This window comes from Narcine bancroftii, chromosome 1 (assembly GCF_036971445.1).
Source record: "Narcine bancroftii isolate sNarBan1 chromosome 1, sNarBan1.hap1, whole genome shotgun sequence".
Taxonomy (NCBI): domain Eukaryota; kingdom Metazoa; phylum Chordata; class Chondrichthyes; order Torpediniformes; family Narcinidae; genus Narcine; species Narcine bancroftii.
In genome coordinates, this window is record NC_091469.1 from 423,285,767 (window position 1) to 423,302,355 (window position 16,589).

The window sequence follows — 16,589 nt, forward strand, 5'->3', positions numbered from 1 at the left end:
TTTTCCAAAATTCTGTAAACAAAATTTCATTTTCTCCTGATGTTGCTTGAAGTGTTTAGGCAAAAGTCCTTCGAATATAAAATGCGTTGAATTATGCAAGAGTTCCTTGGTCCAATGGCTGCAATAATAATGTAGTGTTCAGTGGTAGAAACACAGGTTTTACATTTTCATTCAAATCTTCCAATGAAGTAGGATGTCCCGGAGCATTATCTAACAGCAAGAGCTGTTTAAAACAAAGGTTATTATTCTTGCAATATTTTTCTACTGTTGGGCAAAAATACGAAACAAACCTGTCTTCGAAAATTTCTTTGGTTATCTATGCTTTTTTAAAAAAAAAAATTAGCATGCCAAATAACTGATAGATTTTAACTTCTAGTCCTTTTTAAAGCATAGGGATACACTAGCATAGGCTTAAGTTTTAAGTCCCCTTCTGCATTGCCTCCTAATAAAAGGGTAAGTCGATCTTTTGAAGCTTTGTTTCCTGCTTGAGATGCTTAATCTTTAGCTAAAAATGTTCTGACAACAATATTTGCCAATTATCGTCATTGCCTTCAACAATTTTTTGAAACATTTCTGGAAATTTTACAACAGCATTTTAAAAAAAGCAGCACTAATAATCCTGTTTGATGTTTAAAGCTGTCAAACCAACCTAAACTTGCAACAAAAGCTTCTGTATCCCCTTGAAATTTATTTTCCTTAAGCATTGAAAATATGTTTAAAGCTTTGGTTTGAATGTTTGTACAAAGTGGTATTTGCTTTTGGTTACAATCAACAGTCCAAAGATGAAATGGCCGTTCCATTTCAATTATGAATGGACTTCTGTTTCAAGTAATTTGCACGCTTAGAGAAACTAATGCACTTTACTTTGTTCTTTATATTCGTGCTTCCTATTTAAAATTGTGTTTACACTGACTCATTGTAGCCCAGATCATGTCTGATTTTCACATTGCATTTATGTGTCGTTTAATACCTTTGTTTTTCTTCTAAGTAATTACTTTTCTTTTCCACATTCTTTCATCCATTTTTAATAGAGGGCACCCTCTGAGTCTGAGTGTCATTTGCACATATTTTATTTAGGGCCAATCATACGATCTACTTGTAACTAGAGTTTTCAAAAAATTTCCAGATCTTGTAGTAACTGAATAATTACACATGCGAAACAGGAAATGTTTGCAGTTTTCCAAATTGCAGTAACTGAATTTTGTGTTGATTGAAGTAGCGTATAGCAGGGTTTGCCTGTATTCTGGTTTTACTAACCCTTTTTACCCTGTAACTATACTACTTTAAGGGTCAAAACCTTGGTCCTCACTGAAATGTCTGACTTCCTACAATCTCAGATTCAAGCTCACGTGTCCATGGAGGTTAGTGCCCAGGATTACTCTCAAAGTTTGCTGTTGACTGCAAATTGAGGTGGGGGGGGTCATCCAAAAACCAAACTTAAAGCAATGAAACTTCATTGAACTTTCTTTCAGCTCACAGGAATGAGGAGATTAGGGACAGTGAAATGCCTGCATTGCAAATTTTCCTGAAACTGCAGATATTCACAGACTCCACTTGTGGCCTCAGAGACCCCTCTGTAGCTTTGGAGCATTTCCATGTTCCTTTCGAACAAAGGACTTGCTTCCTTGAACTACTGCTTGTCACCAGCCTATCCAGGTTTATCTAAACCCTTTGGGAGAGCATCCTACCATACGAAAACTCTCAAACCCCTCAACTGTGAGTTTGCGAAAGATAGATCAAAACCAAAAATAGCAGTTTCAGTGTAGCATTATAGAGAGAAAGTGATAACGCTGTTTTTTTTTTTAAACTTTATGAACTCTCAACTAATGTTATGTAACTTCCACAATTGGCACTAGCGCTGTTTTAATGCCTAAAAAAATGGTGGAGCAATTCTGAGGCTTTATCTTCAAAATCTGTCTCTTTATACACAATCCACAGTCCAATGATCAACTCATTTTTGAAATCAGTGTTTCAAATGAATCACCAGTGAATTGTCATTCTTTAAAATGACATAAGCAGATGTTTTTTTTTTAGTGGTGCGCAATAGACTTGAACTGTAAAAATGCACAATATGAAATAAAGCTGCTCGCTTCTGTGTCTAGAAGATGTATAGAGCGCAGCATTAATGCTGCCCAGTGTGCAAAAGCTAATAATTATATCTTCACCAATAGACCAAGATCTCTATAGTCAAGGATAAAGGTTTTTTCTTTATGCAGGCTGGGGAAGACCCAATTGCTTGATGCTTCTGCAGGATGTTTACCTTCAGCACTGCAATGTCTGTCAGAGAAACAAGATTTTTTTTTTTGCCCTATCACCCAGTGTAGCCTCAAACAATCATGGTAACTTTATATAACTTTATACTGCTCATGAAATTATTAATATTGTGGAAAATGAGTAAAATTGTACATTCATTTACAAGATACAAGTTAAGCAAAATGTCCCATGGATGTGTTGCTTGTTGAACACCTTGAGTGTGCCAGCATTGGTGATCCATCCCTATCCGCCACTCAAGGAATTTGCACACAAGGGTTCACATGACCATCTGGCAGGATTCTGGTAGGCTGGCAGATAGATTTTTGAAAATAAGCACTGAAGTGCAGAGATTAAGACCATAAGATATAGGAGCAAAAGGAGGACATTTGGCCCATTGAGTCTTCTCCACCATTCCATCTTGAGCTAATCCATTCTCTACCACTCAGCCCCACTCTCCTGATTTCTCCCCACAACCTTTGATGCCCTGACTATTCAGAGACCCATCAATCCATCCAAATTAAATCCATCCAGTGACCTGGACTCCACAGCCACCTGCAGCAGTGAATTCCAGAGGTTCACCATTCTCTGGCAAAAGAAATTCCTCTGCATGAGAAATGTTCAAAACTAAAACTATCATGATGTTTAATTCCCCTCCTCTCTTCACCTTCCATGGGGCTGTTCCCTCCATGACTCCTTTGTCCACATATCCTCTTCCCACTAATCACGCCTTTGACATCTTTCTCTGTGGTTGCAGGAAGTGACACACTTGCGTCCACACCTCCTCCCTCGCTACCATTTGGGGCCCCAAATAGTCCCTTCAAATGAAGCAACACTTCATTTGAGAATTTGCAGGTGTTATCTACTGCATTCAATTCTCCCGTTGTGGCCTTCTCTACATCAGATAGACTGGACGCAGACTGGGAGATCATTTCACTGAGCACCTTTGCTCTGTTTATCAATGACAGGGATCTTTCAGTGGTCAACCACCTCAATTCTGCATTACACTCCCATGTTGGCATGTCTCCCATGCACTGCCAAACCAAGACCACTTGCAAATTGGTGGAGCAATACCCACTCTCTATATGGGCACTCCCTAACCAGAGAGCCTCTCGGGTTTCCACCAGCCTAAATCCTGTTATCCTCTCCTCCCCAACCCTCAGTGTTCTCTCCTTCATTTCTCCACCCCCCTCTCCATTCACAGGGCCATCCCCGTTTGCTAGTGTGCCCTCCCTCCCACATCCTCCCATTACCTCATGCCTGTGGGTCTGAGTACCTCCTACCCCACCCACCACTTTGTTGGGTGCCTGCCTACACCTCACTCATGCCTTACAAGAGGTGCTTCCTTTCAAATGTCTTTCACTCATACTATTTAGCACACAGGCAAAATCTGCCTGAGTTTGACAGATGATGAACTCTGAAATAATTGTTTCCAAACAACATAAATCAAGCAGGAGATAAGCCATGGGGAAGCAATATACTTAGCACTAATATCAATACCAAATTTATTTTAGGTCCAGAAAATAATAAACACTGCTTGCCTCGACCTGATGATGGGTTCAGGTCTGAAATGTTGACTGCCAATTGCTTTTCATGGATGCTGCATGACCTGCTGAGTTGCTCCAGAAGCCTTTCTGCATTGTTGTGTTCTCTGGCATCTGCAGACTTTGTGTTTACCCCCAATAAAAATAAAATCTGCAGTACATTAAATGACAAACAGAACATCAATCCTCATTTGCCAATTTTGAGAAACTTGCCTCCTTATAAACACACATTGTATTATCAATTGGTTTGTGGAATTGTTTATCCAATATTCTTTGCTTAAACTGGAGAGCAGTGTGCTAAAATAATATGTGCAGTACAATCAAAGAAAGAGATTTGATACATTCCAATACAGCACAAGTTCCTGTGTCCTTTCTCATGCAGAAAGCATAGAACCCAACACATAGGAGGCACTACAAAGCTGGCAATAAAAAGGGAGTTAAAAGTAATAATTTAACCTGATAACAAATGAATAACAAGCAACTCCAAGGATGCAGCTCCAATTTAGTGTTTGAGTCTGAGATTGACAATTATTTTTAGGTAAGCTTGATGGATAAATGAAGCTGACATAGATCAGCTGTGATCTCTTGAAATGGCAGCTCTCTCAAGAGCCTGTGTTGCTTCTTCCTGTTTTTATGCCAGGAAAAATCTCAAGAAATCAGTCATGATTCTATTAAGTATAGTGTATAAACTATCTGGTATTATTTAATAGATTTATTTCAGATGCTGTTTAATGTGTGATAGATATAAAATTGACTGTCATCTATTTTCATATTGCACTTAGTGCAAAGCAACCAATTTACTTCTGAAGCCTAGTCATGTTATGTTGCCTTCTGACCCCTATCATGCTGTCTCAGGATTACTTTATGATAGTAACCTGTCTTATCTAAAGGACTCTTTAAAACCAGCTGGGCATATCTGTAGCTTTTATCTTCTATTGTCAGCATATCTGAACTTTGACCCTCTTCCCCATCTCTTGTAAGGTTTGCTTCGTTGTAGTTATCCAATTGCCAGAAATATGGCTATGGCTCATGAAAAGATCTGGGAGAAACTCAATGAGAAGCAGCTACCATTGATTTGTAAATTCCATTCCATTTTACTTTGAGGTGAGGGCATAATTGTAGAATCATGCAGAAAATGCTGAGAGTTTTTGATGTTGAAAATATGTAAATGAATCCTTATAGAAACAAAAAAATATAATTTTACGGTGTGTACTCTTTCCTGGTTACATAACAGATAGAAATTCACTCATTCTGTTTCATACTGTTAACATTTTTTTTGTTAACATGTAATGTTTCCTACACAGAATATCACCAGTTGCAATTCTGAACAAAAGCTACTGCATCCTGTCCTCAGTTGCAATAAAGGTAAAATCACCCTGATATTTTTTTTCTGTGGATTTTCTTATTGAACTATTAATGTTTCTTTTTAAATAATGTTCCTTAAAAGCTCCATGGTTGTTTATCAACTACACTGTATTGAGGAAACTTTAGTTCACTCTGACTTATCTGTAAAATCAATCCTCTTTATTTGGAGCCTGGACTCCTCTAAAGATTTATGTTGAGGTAGATGAATTTCAATCTATCAGACTGAGCTATGAAAAGTCACTAATGTTATACTTTGCTTGCACATCACAAGGGAGTGAAATTTAACCCTTTTAGGGATGAATAATTTTCTAGCTTGAAGGATGCACCCTAGTTTTCATGGTTCGTATTGCTAAAGGATGTTCTGTCAAATTAAATGCAAACATTACAAATCTTAAGCAAAGGGAAATATTATTCTTGAGGGACACAAGGAGGCTACAAAGGGACAGAGATAGCTTAAGTGAGCGAAAAAAAAATTCAAGTTGGAAATTGTCCATTTAGTTAGGAAAAATAAAAGGCATAATGCGCAAATGAGAGTTTGCAGATTCACAAGTGCTGTGGGTAATAAGGAAAGTGAACAGAATATTATTATTTATTGCTAAGGAAATTATAAAAAAAATAAGGATTTAATTCTTCCATTGATCATAGTTTGATGAAATCATATGTGGAGAATGGTATAAAATATTGAACTGCTTATTTAAATAAAGATTTTATTGCATTGAGAACAGTTCAGAGTAGATTCACTAATCAAGGAATGGATGGGCTGACAAGGATAAGTTGGATAGACTGGACATGCATTTTTTTGACTTTAGAAGTGTAGGGGACTGAATTGAAGCATATACAATCTGAGTGGGTTCTCTTTAGATAATTGCGGGGTTACATCTAAAAGAGTTGTCTATTTACAGCAGAGGACAGGTAATTGTTTTTTTTTAAAAAACTTTCCTTCTCAAAGGAAATTGGAAGCCAAGTATTTGAATATTTTTAAGGCAGTGATCAATCAAGATTTGATAAGCAAGTAGTTGAAAGATTGCCACGGGGAGGAGGGAATGCAGAATTATTGTAAAATTCGATTGGCCACACTCTTATTAAATAGGGCATCAGTTTTGAAAGGACTATGACCAACTCCTCTCTAAATTTGCACTTTCATTTGTTCATACAAGGAAAAGTAGAATATGTTTTAAATAGAGAGATTGAATGATGCTGGTGTTCAGAGGGACTTGATGTACTTGTACACAATCATTGAAAGTTAATGACAGGTATAAACTATTAGAAAGGCCAAAGAGTTTTATTCTTTGTTTCAAGAGGATTTGAGTACAAGAATAGAATTATCAGTCTAAAACTTGGGAATTTAACGAGTCTAACTCTGAAATATTGTGTAAATGTTTGTCTTCTTACCCAAGGAAGGATATACCTAAAGAAGGTAAATCATGTCTTTTGAATCTGATAAGGCATTTGAAGATTTGACAGAGAGGATTGATGAGCTCAGGATGGTGAACATTGTCAAGGCCTTTGACAATGTCCTGCATGACAAGTTAATCTGGTTAGGCTGGGTTTTCATTCCTTGGAGTGTAGGATGCTGAGGGATGACCTCAGAGATTTACAATATCATGAAGGTAATATGAATACCCACAGTCTTTTTTCCCCCTAAAGCAAAAAAATTCTAGAACCAGAAGGTATAGGTTTACGGTGAAATAGGAGAGATTTTAGAAGGACTTGAGGGGCAACCTTTTTTTGCTCATAGAAAAAGCTGCCAGAGGAAGCTATAGAAATGGGTACAATTGAGAGAAGTTCCATTGTTGTTGAATGGGGAAAAATATGGTAGAAGCCCTATAGTGTTACCCACATTGATGACAAAACAACAAGGCAGAATCCTGATAGATTGGGAAAGTAAATATGGGGGTGCAAGAAGACAAATGGTATATTGCCCTTCACGGTGAAAATATTCAAGGAGAGGATTGGGGTGGTCCTCCTAAAATTGTATATGGGCTTAGTGAGATCACATCTTGATTATCTGAGGAAGGATGATCTTACTGTGGAGGAAGTGCAGTGAAGATTGATTAGTCTGCTTTCTGAGATGGCAATATTGACAAATGAGAAAAGATTGCCTTGCTTATGTGTTTCTTTACTCAAGTTTAAAAGAACGAGAAAAAAATCTCTTGGAAGCCCATAAAATTTTGCCAGGACTGGAGATACTAGATGCCAAAAGTTGTTCTTGTTTGTCAGGGATCCACTAAAGCCATATAGGATTGAGATTAAACCAAAATGTCTTCATAGTTGAGAGTGAGGAAACAGGTTTGGTAGGTCTCAAAGACAAGGACTCTGAACACAGTTTTGGTAGGAAGGATCTTATTTACAGAAGAGTGGGAAATGGAAATTGATGTAGCTCACACAGAGTTTACAGCAGCTATGGAAAAAAATAACAGACAATTAATAACAAACCTGGGAAAAATAGCATGTGGACAAAATATACACACACACACACACACAATGAACTGGTACATACAATGTCCCACCACCCCTTGACTCAGTGCAGGCACAGCTCTATACTACAAGGGATACTAATTAAACTCTCCCTACCTTTTAACAGTACACATCTTACCAACAGTTTCTCCAGCACCCTTCCACATTTCTAGGCCTGGAGTGAAGCAGGGTGACCCCAAGCTGGCAGAGAGAGAGAAAAAAAATAAAGAACAAATGGTACTTTTATAGTGCTGGAAGTTCCACCACCCCCCCCCCCCCCCCCCCAACCCCGGTCGTTAGCAGGGTCCAATGGCTCTGTGCCAGGAAGATTAATCCAATTACAATGGCCCATGGCCAAATACAGGCAGGCTGGAGAGTCCAGTCCAGGTAATTTATCAAAAGCAAGGTGTCCACTAGTAGGTGGGGTGGAACCAAACTTTGATTGGCAGCTGGTGTGTCCTCTGACGAGATAGGGGGCAGTGCTGTCACATGACAGCCACAACACCCTTCCCAATACAATCCACCCAGAGAGAGTGAAGCTGTGAAATGATCTACCATAAAAGTTAAATGAACCCCAATCATTAAATAAATTCAAGAAGGAGCGAGGTATATTTCTCAGAACTAAAAGCATCAATGTATATGGGGAGAGTTACTCCAGCATTTCTGTGTTTTTACTACAATCTGTAGACTAGCATCTGTAGACTTCTGCACTATACGTTGATAATCCAGTTGTCTCTCTCATCACATGGTTTGGAAGTGATAGAAGTTGTTGGTTTCCTCCTTTCTCTCTGCTTCGCTATATAGCTCAACAAAACCCAGACGTTTCTCCATTGTAACTTTACCTGGGGCAGATGCTGTTAGTCCTCTGCAATAATGGATAGGAAACAGGTTTGAGTCTCACATTTCAGTGCTGGGACCAGCCTGCTCAACAATAGGCCTCACAGTAGGCCTTTTCAAATTGCCTTGTAAAATGGGGGTTAACCAGGCAAATTACTGGGTTGAAGACCTTGGTACAGGGCTATATGAAGAGGCTGAACCAGGCAAGTCCAGTTAAAATCCACCTGGATCCCAGGCTTACCTCTGAGGTGGTCAGGGAACCCAGTAAAACTTCCCCGTGTATCCTCCTCTGCCTATTTGAAAGGGGAAATAGCTCACCTGCTTAATCTGGTGATGTTCGCATTTGGGTGTGTATGTTACAGGGAAATCCATGCTGGCTCAATGCAGGATGCTGTCATGGTGTTGCCTTGATGTGCCATTGCCATAAATAGGGGGGAGGGGGGAAATGCTGCTGCAATCGGGGGAGGGCCACAATATTCCTCTAAGTCAGGGGTGTCAAACTCAAATTCACGGAGGGCCAAAATTAAAAACTTGGACTAAGTCGAGGGCCGAATTAAATATTTATTGAAAATTTTCAACAACATCTGCATGTTTTCTCTTCTTTCAACATATGTAATGTTAAACTTTAGGATATAACTTTAGGAGGATAATGTTACAGGTCAGGAGTAGGTAGCTCAAGTTCACCCTTTGCTTGACCTGAGGGAAACCTATTTGGTCCCTGTGGAGATGTAGTCATCATTCACAGGCTGTGTCCATTTTGGCCTGCATCAGGACTCAGCATTTCCTGCTCACTCCTCAGGCTCTAGGCCTCTATTCACCCTCGACCCACCATCCCTCTACCTGACCAGTCCTTTACCCAACCTCTACTCACCCCTCACTCCACTCGCTCTACCTCTACCCACCCCATCCTATATACGCCCCTCTACTGCCTCTCCCCTCAACCTGTTCCTCCCTCTACCCGTCTCTCACCCTCTAATCACCCCTCCCCTACTCGCCCTGCCCCTCCCCTTTTACCTCTTCCCTATCCACCCCTCCTTCTACTCATCCCTCCCTTTAACTGCCCCTCGCACCACCATAACTTCCCCTGCCCATAACTCCACACCTACACCCTCTGCCCACCCCTGCTTACCCACCCACTCAGGCCCAGCGCGCTGCCGATCAGCCTTTGCGGACAGCCACCATCTCTCTCTTCACGTGCAGGGCCGAACCAGCCGTCCCTGGGGTCCGCGCGGGTGCAAGCGCTGAAGGCTGTGGCGACCGGGAGAAGTGCGGTCGCGCTGTGGAAGGGCCGTCCGGTGCCAGTCGCGCGGGACTCGCGCTGCCCGGGGGCCGTGCGCAGCCTGCCATGCCCGTCGCGCCGACAGGAAATCACAGGCGCTCGCCAATCCGCCGCACCGCTTGACAGGTGGGAGAAGTGACTGTTTGTACGGGGAGCCTTCCAACTGGCTTGCCGGCTGATGACATCGACAGACTTCTCGTGTTACAATTTCTCGTGTTACAATGGGGAAGGATGTGCAATGAAGCGGGAGGATGGTGGGGGTGACATTACCAAAAAACAGCATCAGCTCTCGCTGCAGGGCGGGCCACCTCTAATACATTTTTGAAATGATCTTGCGGACCATATATAATTATATCGCGGGCCAGAGTTTGACATGTGTGCTCTAAGTGAATGTGTCACAGCGACAGCTCAATCTGGGAGCAATGGTCTTCTTTACCCATAACCCTCCATGCCACTGGAACCGTGGCACCCCCTGATCGCATTGGACCCCACGCACAGCTATGTGTCACTGCCACAAATGAGGGGGAATGTCGACAGAGTTTGCATTTGTCTCCTGTGCAGTACAATCACTGTGTGACCTCACTCCAATGAGCTCACATTGGATCCACTCTTATCCTGACAATGCAAATTACAAAATTCCTTCTTGCACTGCCTTGCTACACTTGGAACGATAAACAGTACAACTTCAATTATCCAAAATTGGATTCTCCAAAATCCTCATTTAGCTGAAAAAATTAAAAATTTTGCATAAATGAGGATATCTGAAACAAATTATAAATCCTCATTTATCCAAATTTTTTTCGGAGCCAAGTTGACCTCATGGGTTGAAATAAAAATCATTCGACATGAAATTATAACAACAATTGTCCTCTTTTCAGCTAACTCCCTCCCCTCTCTCGTTCCATTTCTTCTTTATCTTCTCCTATTGAGTTTTCTCTCCAATTCTCCCTCTCAAATTACGTGCTGCTGTCTCCCAGTCGCAAGTGGTTGGAAGAATCCCTTGTCCCAGCGTCATCAAGGAAGGTGGTCTCCCGGTTGGAGCAGAGCCCACAGGCTTTGGGTGGGAGCATGGACTCGGGCTCCCAGGCAGGAGTGGGAACATTGGGCTCCCGGGCAGGAGCGGGGACATCGGGCTTCCAGACAGGAGTGGGAACTTAGACTCTTGGCAGGAGTGGGGACATTGGGCTCCCGGCAGAGGCACAGGCATCAGGCTCCTGGCAGGGGTGGTGATGTCGGGTTCCTGGCAGAAATCCGGATATCAGGCTCCCGGCAGGAGCAGGGAGCTCGGGCTCCCAGCAGGAATACAGATGTTGGGCTCCCAGCAGGAACGTGGATGTTGGGCTACAGCAGGAGCGGGGACATTGGACTCCTGGGCATGAGTGGGGCCTCAGTGGGGAGGTGTTGGTAATCGGCAGTGGCGAGCATTTTTTTTGGCGAGAATTAAAAAAGCTTTACCTTGTTGTTTGTTGTTGTTTTAACAGTGTTACAAGTGATTTACTGTTGTTACTGGGCTGTTTTTAAAAAAATGACCAGTTATCCAAAAAAAATTGTTTATTTGACATAGACCAGGTCACGATCATTTTGGATAATTGGAGTTGTACTGTACCTGGTATATGTCTCCACTGCTAACTCTTCACACTGCTTCCTCAATATATTTATCAACTCTACTAAGCATACCAGATTTTACTCTCTTCTACTTCTTTTTGGTCAGCTACATGGATAGGAAAGGTTTAAAGGGAAAAAGGCGAAACACACAGGGATATAGACCTAATTTAGATAGACATCTGAGCCTGTTTCCATGCTGTTTAACTCTATGAATTCCTTGCAATTTATCAGAACACTATGGTAAATTTTCCAGAACCACCCATATTATAGGACAGAATATAAATTGATATTAAAATGCACCTTCCTTTTTAGACCCTAAAAGTAATGCTTATAATCATGGTATTGTGTTTCCTATCGATGAATTTGGCTAATAAAAAGCATGGGTATCATTAATTAAATTTGGAAATATTTGTGATACAAGGATACACATTTTAGAAATTTGATGTAACCATGGAACTGGGCAAAATGGTGGCAATGCCGGAGCTGCAATTATGGCAGCGCTACAGCTGGTGCGGACCTGCAAAGAACAGGGAGTCCATCAGCACAGTCTATCTGCTACCAGCAATGGCCTGTAAATGGAGCCGACAATGGTTTTCTTGAAAATACTGCAACCTAGGGGTCTGCACCCAAGATGGCAGCACCTATTATCAGCAGGAGCCATGAGGGGTTGCAGGCTCCAGGGAAGCAGAGGACTGGTGCAGAGCAGCAGAGAATGGGGAGACCTCCCCTCATTTGAAAAGGAGAAGTAGAAGGAGACAATCCATGGGACAGAGACAATGGTAGCAGACTGATGAGGGGCTCTGCAATTGAAGCAACACGCAGGCTGTTGGTGACTTGAGGCGAGGAACTCCCACTGGCTGCTGACTGTGGGCAGGGGATTCACACCAGATGGTGGACTGCTGGAGACTGGCTGAAGAGACACCCGGTATCGAAACTGGGATGCGAGAGGGTGCTGAAGAGTTCCTAATCATGTTGAGGGTTCAGATCTGGACCTGGTGTCCTCTGATGGTTTGAACTGAACTCTGTACAGTTACGGGGGTGGGGGGTGGGTGGGGGGAAAGAGGGCTGTAGAAATGATGGAAGCGAAGCGATGGATGCTTGGTGACTCTGAGGGGACTCTCTTTTGCTTCTCCTCTTTCTCTGAATGTAAGAGGTGTTTCAGGCAATTTCTGCCAATGGTGAATCTAAAGTGAATTTCATGTAATATTGCACTGTTTTTATTGCATGACAATAAATTGAATCTTGAATGATGTGGCACAGAAGGCAGCCATTTGGACCATTGAGTCTATGCGAGATTCTGAGTGGAGATGACAGATGAAATCTCAAACACATAATAGTGAAACTGATCTAGGTACTTACAATGTTTTGGTAATATCTGTTTGTATCACTTTGAGAATAAATTAATACATTTAATACCAACTACAAAATCCAAATCTCAATGGACCTGAATTTCAAATTGAAAATAAAAGAAGAACTACAGATCCTGGAAATCTGAGACGAAAGCAGAAAATGCGAGGAGCCCTCATCTTAGATACATTTGTAGAAAGAAAAAAACAGAGTTAACATTTTAGGCCACTGAATTTTCTAAATATCTTTTTGTAGATACTGTCTGGCCTACTGGGTGTTTCCAGCATTTTGTGTGTGTGTTTCATTTCAGTAGTTATATAGTTTCTGTCTTTCCATGGCAAGCGATCAGAAGCAAGGACAGGAAAGCCTGTTGTTAATTGCCACCTACTTCAGCTGATGAATCTTTGCTGAACATTACCTGGAAGAAGTGCTGAGGAGAGCAAAGGCACAGATGTACCCTGGATATGTACTTTAATAGTGACCACCCTCACCATGGATCAGTCTAGTTTATTCCTGAAGGACATAGAAAGCTAGAAGAATGGGCTTGCAATAAGTAGTGAGAGAATTGGTACATGATCAAAATTAAATTATCTAATTTTTTAATTGACTTAATTGTTGCAGGTAAGACCATAATACCATAAAACATAGGATTAGAATTAGGCCATTTGGCTGATTGAATCTGTTCCATTACTCAAATCATGGCTGATCTTGAAAATCTCTTCATAAAACTGCTGCAAAGGTGGGGGGTGGGGGAGGGTGGGAGAAGAGTGACCGCTACTGCGATCGGATGGACAGTGGCTGTTGCCGCAATCGGGGAGAGAGAGGTCGTGATCGGATGGAGAGTAGTCACTGCCACGAACGGGGGAGGGGGGGTTGGCGCGCGCGCACACACACACATTCTCTCTCTCTCTCTCTCTCTTTCTTCTGGTGAAGTAGAAAACCTTCACCAGTATGCTGAGCAGATTTATAAGGAATATAACAAATCAGCTTCCAAATTGGTTCAGTACTTTGTACTGAGACCACCCTCCAAACATGGAACATGTTGTCACCTCCAGTCTTACATGTATAGCCCACTATGATGGCCAGTTTAATTGCTTCTAATGTGGGATAAATGGCTTCAGCCTTGATCATCTAGATAATTGGAGCAGATGTGAAGCCATGGAGCAAATGGTCCTGCTATTTTGTGCAATGTGAAGTTTTTATTGCTTTTTTTCACTCCTCCTGCTCCATTTCTCAGTACATTGCCATTGCAGGAGTTGGGATGTCATGCTACAGCTGTAAAGGATATTGGTAAGGTCACACCTTGGGTGCATTGTGCCATTCTGGACTACCTTCTATCAGAAGGATGTCGTTAATCTGGATTCATAAAGATGTTACTGGGACTGGAAGAGACTGACTTTTTTCCTGGAGCATGGGAAGCTAAGGAGTGACCTTACAATGGAATATAACATCATGAGTGACAATATTAAGGTGAATAGTCATAGTCTTTTCCCCATGAAAGAATAGACGAAAACTAGAAGGCGTAAGTTTCAGGTGAGAGGCAAAATATTTGCAGAGGACCTGAGGGGAAACTTTTCCACACAGAAGATGGTGGTTAAATGAAACAAGCTGGCAGAGGTGGGTATAATATGACATTTAAAATACATTTGGACAAATTCATGGATAGGGTAATACAAGCAAATGAAACTAGCTCAATGTGGCAAATTGGCTGACATGAACAGGCTGGGTCAAAGGGCCTGACTCTGCACTGTACAACACTAAGACTCAGCACTACAAGTTGCTTAAAAGCATTGTTACAAATGTATAGGGGGAGAAACTGATCAATGTTGTGCCTATTTGTGGGCATAAATTAAATGGACAGAGGTTTGCTTGGTATTTCAACATCCAGCACCCTCCAACCCTCAAGGAGACAGGATAATAGGAAATGTCTGATCTATTTTCTGCATCGTTTTACTTTCCATGGTTGGGATTAGATATGGAAAATTTAGTTTCAAATATGTCGTCATCATTTCTGTGCCAATGGTGACCAATGCTCCTACAGCAGTGGAGGACATCAATCTTGGATAGACGATGTTCCTTTGTCACTTGTCTGAAAAAGTCAGATATTTCTTGATCACAAAGACCAAAAGTTAATATAAGCAGAGCAATGTACCATGGATATACAGATTTAATGACTCTGATTGCTGAATCATCAAGGACAGGCAATTGAAGGAAAATGGTAATACTTCCTCATTAGCATTTTATTTCATGAAGTGTGGGAACAAATTTCAAAAGATATAAATGGAATTTGAAAGTTTCTGTCCTGGGTAAACTTATACCTCTCATTTTGTTCATTTTAGGTTGGTCACAGTGTTTGAGCTACTGAAAGAAAATAGACACACACACCGAGAGCAGTTCAGTTTATTCAAATGTTTATTACAAATTCAAAAGCTGATTTCAAACTACAATATGCTAGCCCTTCCCAACTATACTTATCAACGCCTGGACTGGTCCCAACTGCCGAAGCGAGGCAACGACCGCACACTTGTAGTAGGTTGTCGGGGTGCCGGTAGCAGCTTCTCCACCTCCCCCGATCGGGACGTTGATTGGACTCTAGAAGTTCATCTTCTTGCTGAGAGATGTTGCCACCTCTCGGAGAGTCTGAAACTCCAGCAGTAGGACCATGGCTTATATTACCCAAAAACTGCCCTCCCAAGCACCCACTCCCAGCACAGCAAGAAAGATAAGCGAGCAAGCTAGCATGCTTAGGCTTCTATCGAATAACATAATTTTCAGATTATCACTTTGAATACAATGGTTTATTTCTAGGCCTCTAACAGTTTGTGACCAAAACAAGCAAGAAGATTAAATGTTCTTGGTACACAGATGTCCTTTCTTCAGATAACTGCATCTCTGGCCCCTTGGTGGAATTTAGCTTATGTCTGCTGATTCTAAAACACAAGCAGGTTCTCAGCTGCAAAAGTAAAAAACACGGTTTAAATCTTCCATTACAGTTTCACATGGCATTAAATCACAGCTCTTGATATTGAGATTTAGATCTGCCCAGAGATTGAAATATGGATGGGAAATCATCCATCTATATTTCATCATGAAACTTTGTAGGGCAATTTCATCCAAAGGTTTTGAAAATCTCGTCTGCTGGCTGATTTCTGCTGTGCATTACTATTTCAGATTACAAATATATTTCCACAGTTTATAGTGCAGAAGGAGAAAATGAAAAGAAATACTAGGAAAAAGATGGAACTGTAAAGGAACAAGTTGGCTCTACTTTCTCTCAGTGGATGGTCCAGGCAGGAAATATGCTCAATCACAAGGCTATTAAAAGCTTGGCTGAGACACGTGAGCTCCAACCTCCTATTTAATGGGCAGCAGGAAAAATGGAGAAACAAATTAGAATTATTGAATGATAAAAACATTATGAGGCAGTGGGAAAAGGAGTCCATTCAGCCAATCATATGCATTCTGGTTAGTATAGAGCTTTCAGTGAGCTTTCTGTGCTGCGTCTGTAACTCGAGACTTCATGGCTCTTCAAGTGCTTTTTAGATGGGGTGAAGGTTTCAGTTTACTCTTCTTTTGGCAATGATTTACAAACTTCTGCCACCCCCTGAGTAAAATAATAAATCCTCATTGCTCTAATTTTTCTAATAACTACTGTAAATCTTTGCCTGCTAGTTTTTGCTCCCTCAGCCAAGGGAAGAGGTTTGACGGTCAGAAACTCAGAAGATTGTGTTTTTTAACTGCAGGGCTGGATGTAGCTCTGCTATTCGTGTAGGGTTGGAATTTCTGGTGAGTGGGAGGGGGGTGTTCTCAATGTTATGTTTGAGGCCCCCCTGTTGTAAATAATGACAGCCACAATGTCAGTGCAGACTAACTCAATTCTTTACTAATTAATCTACAAGCATTAC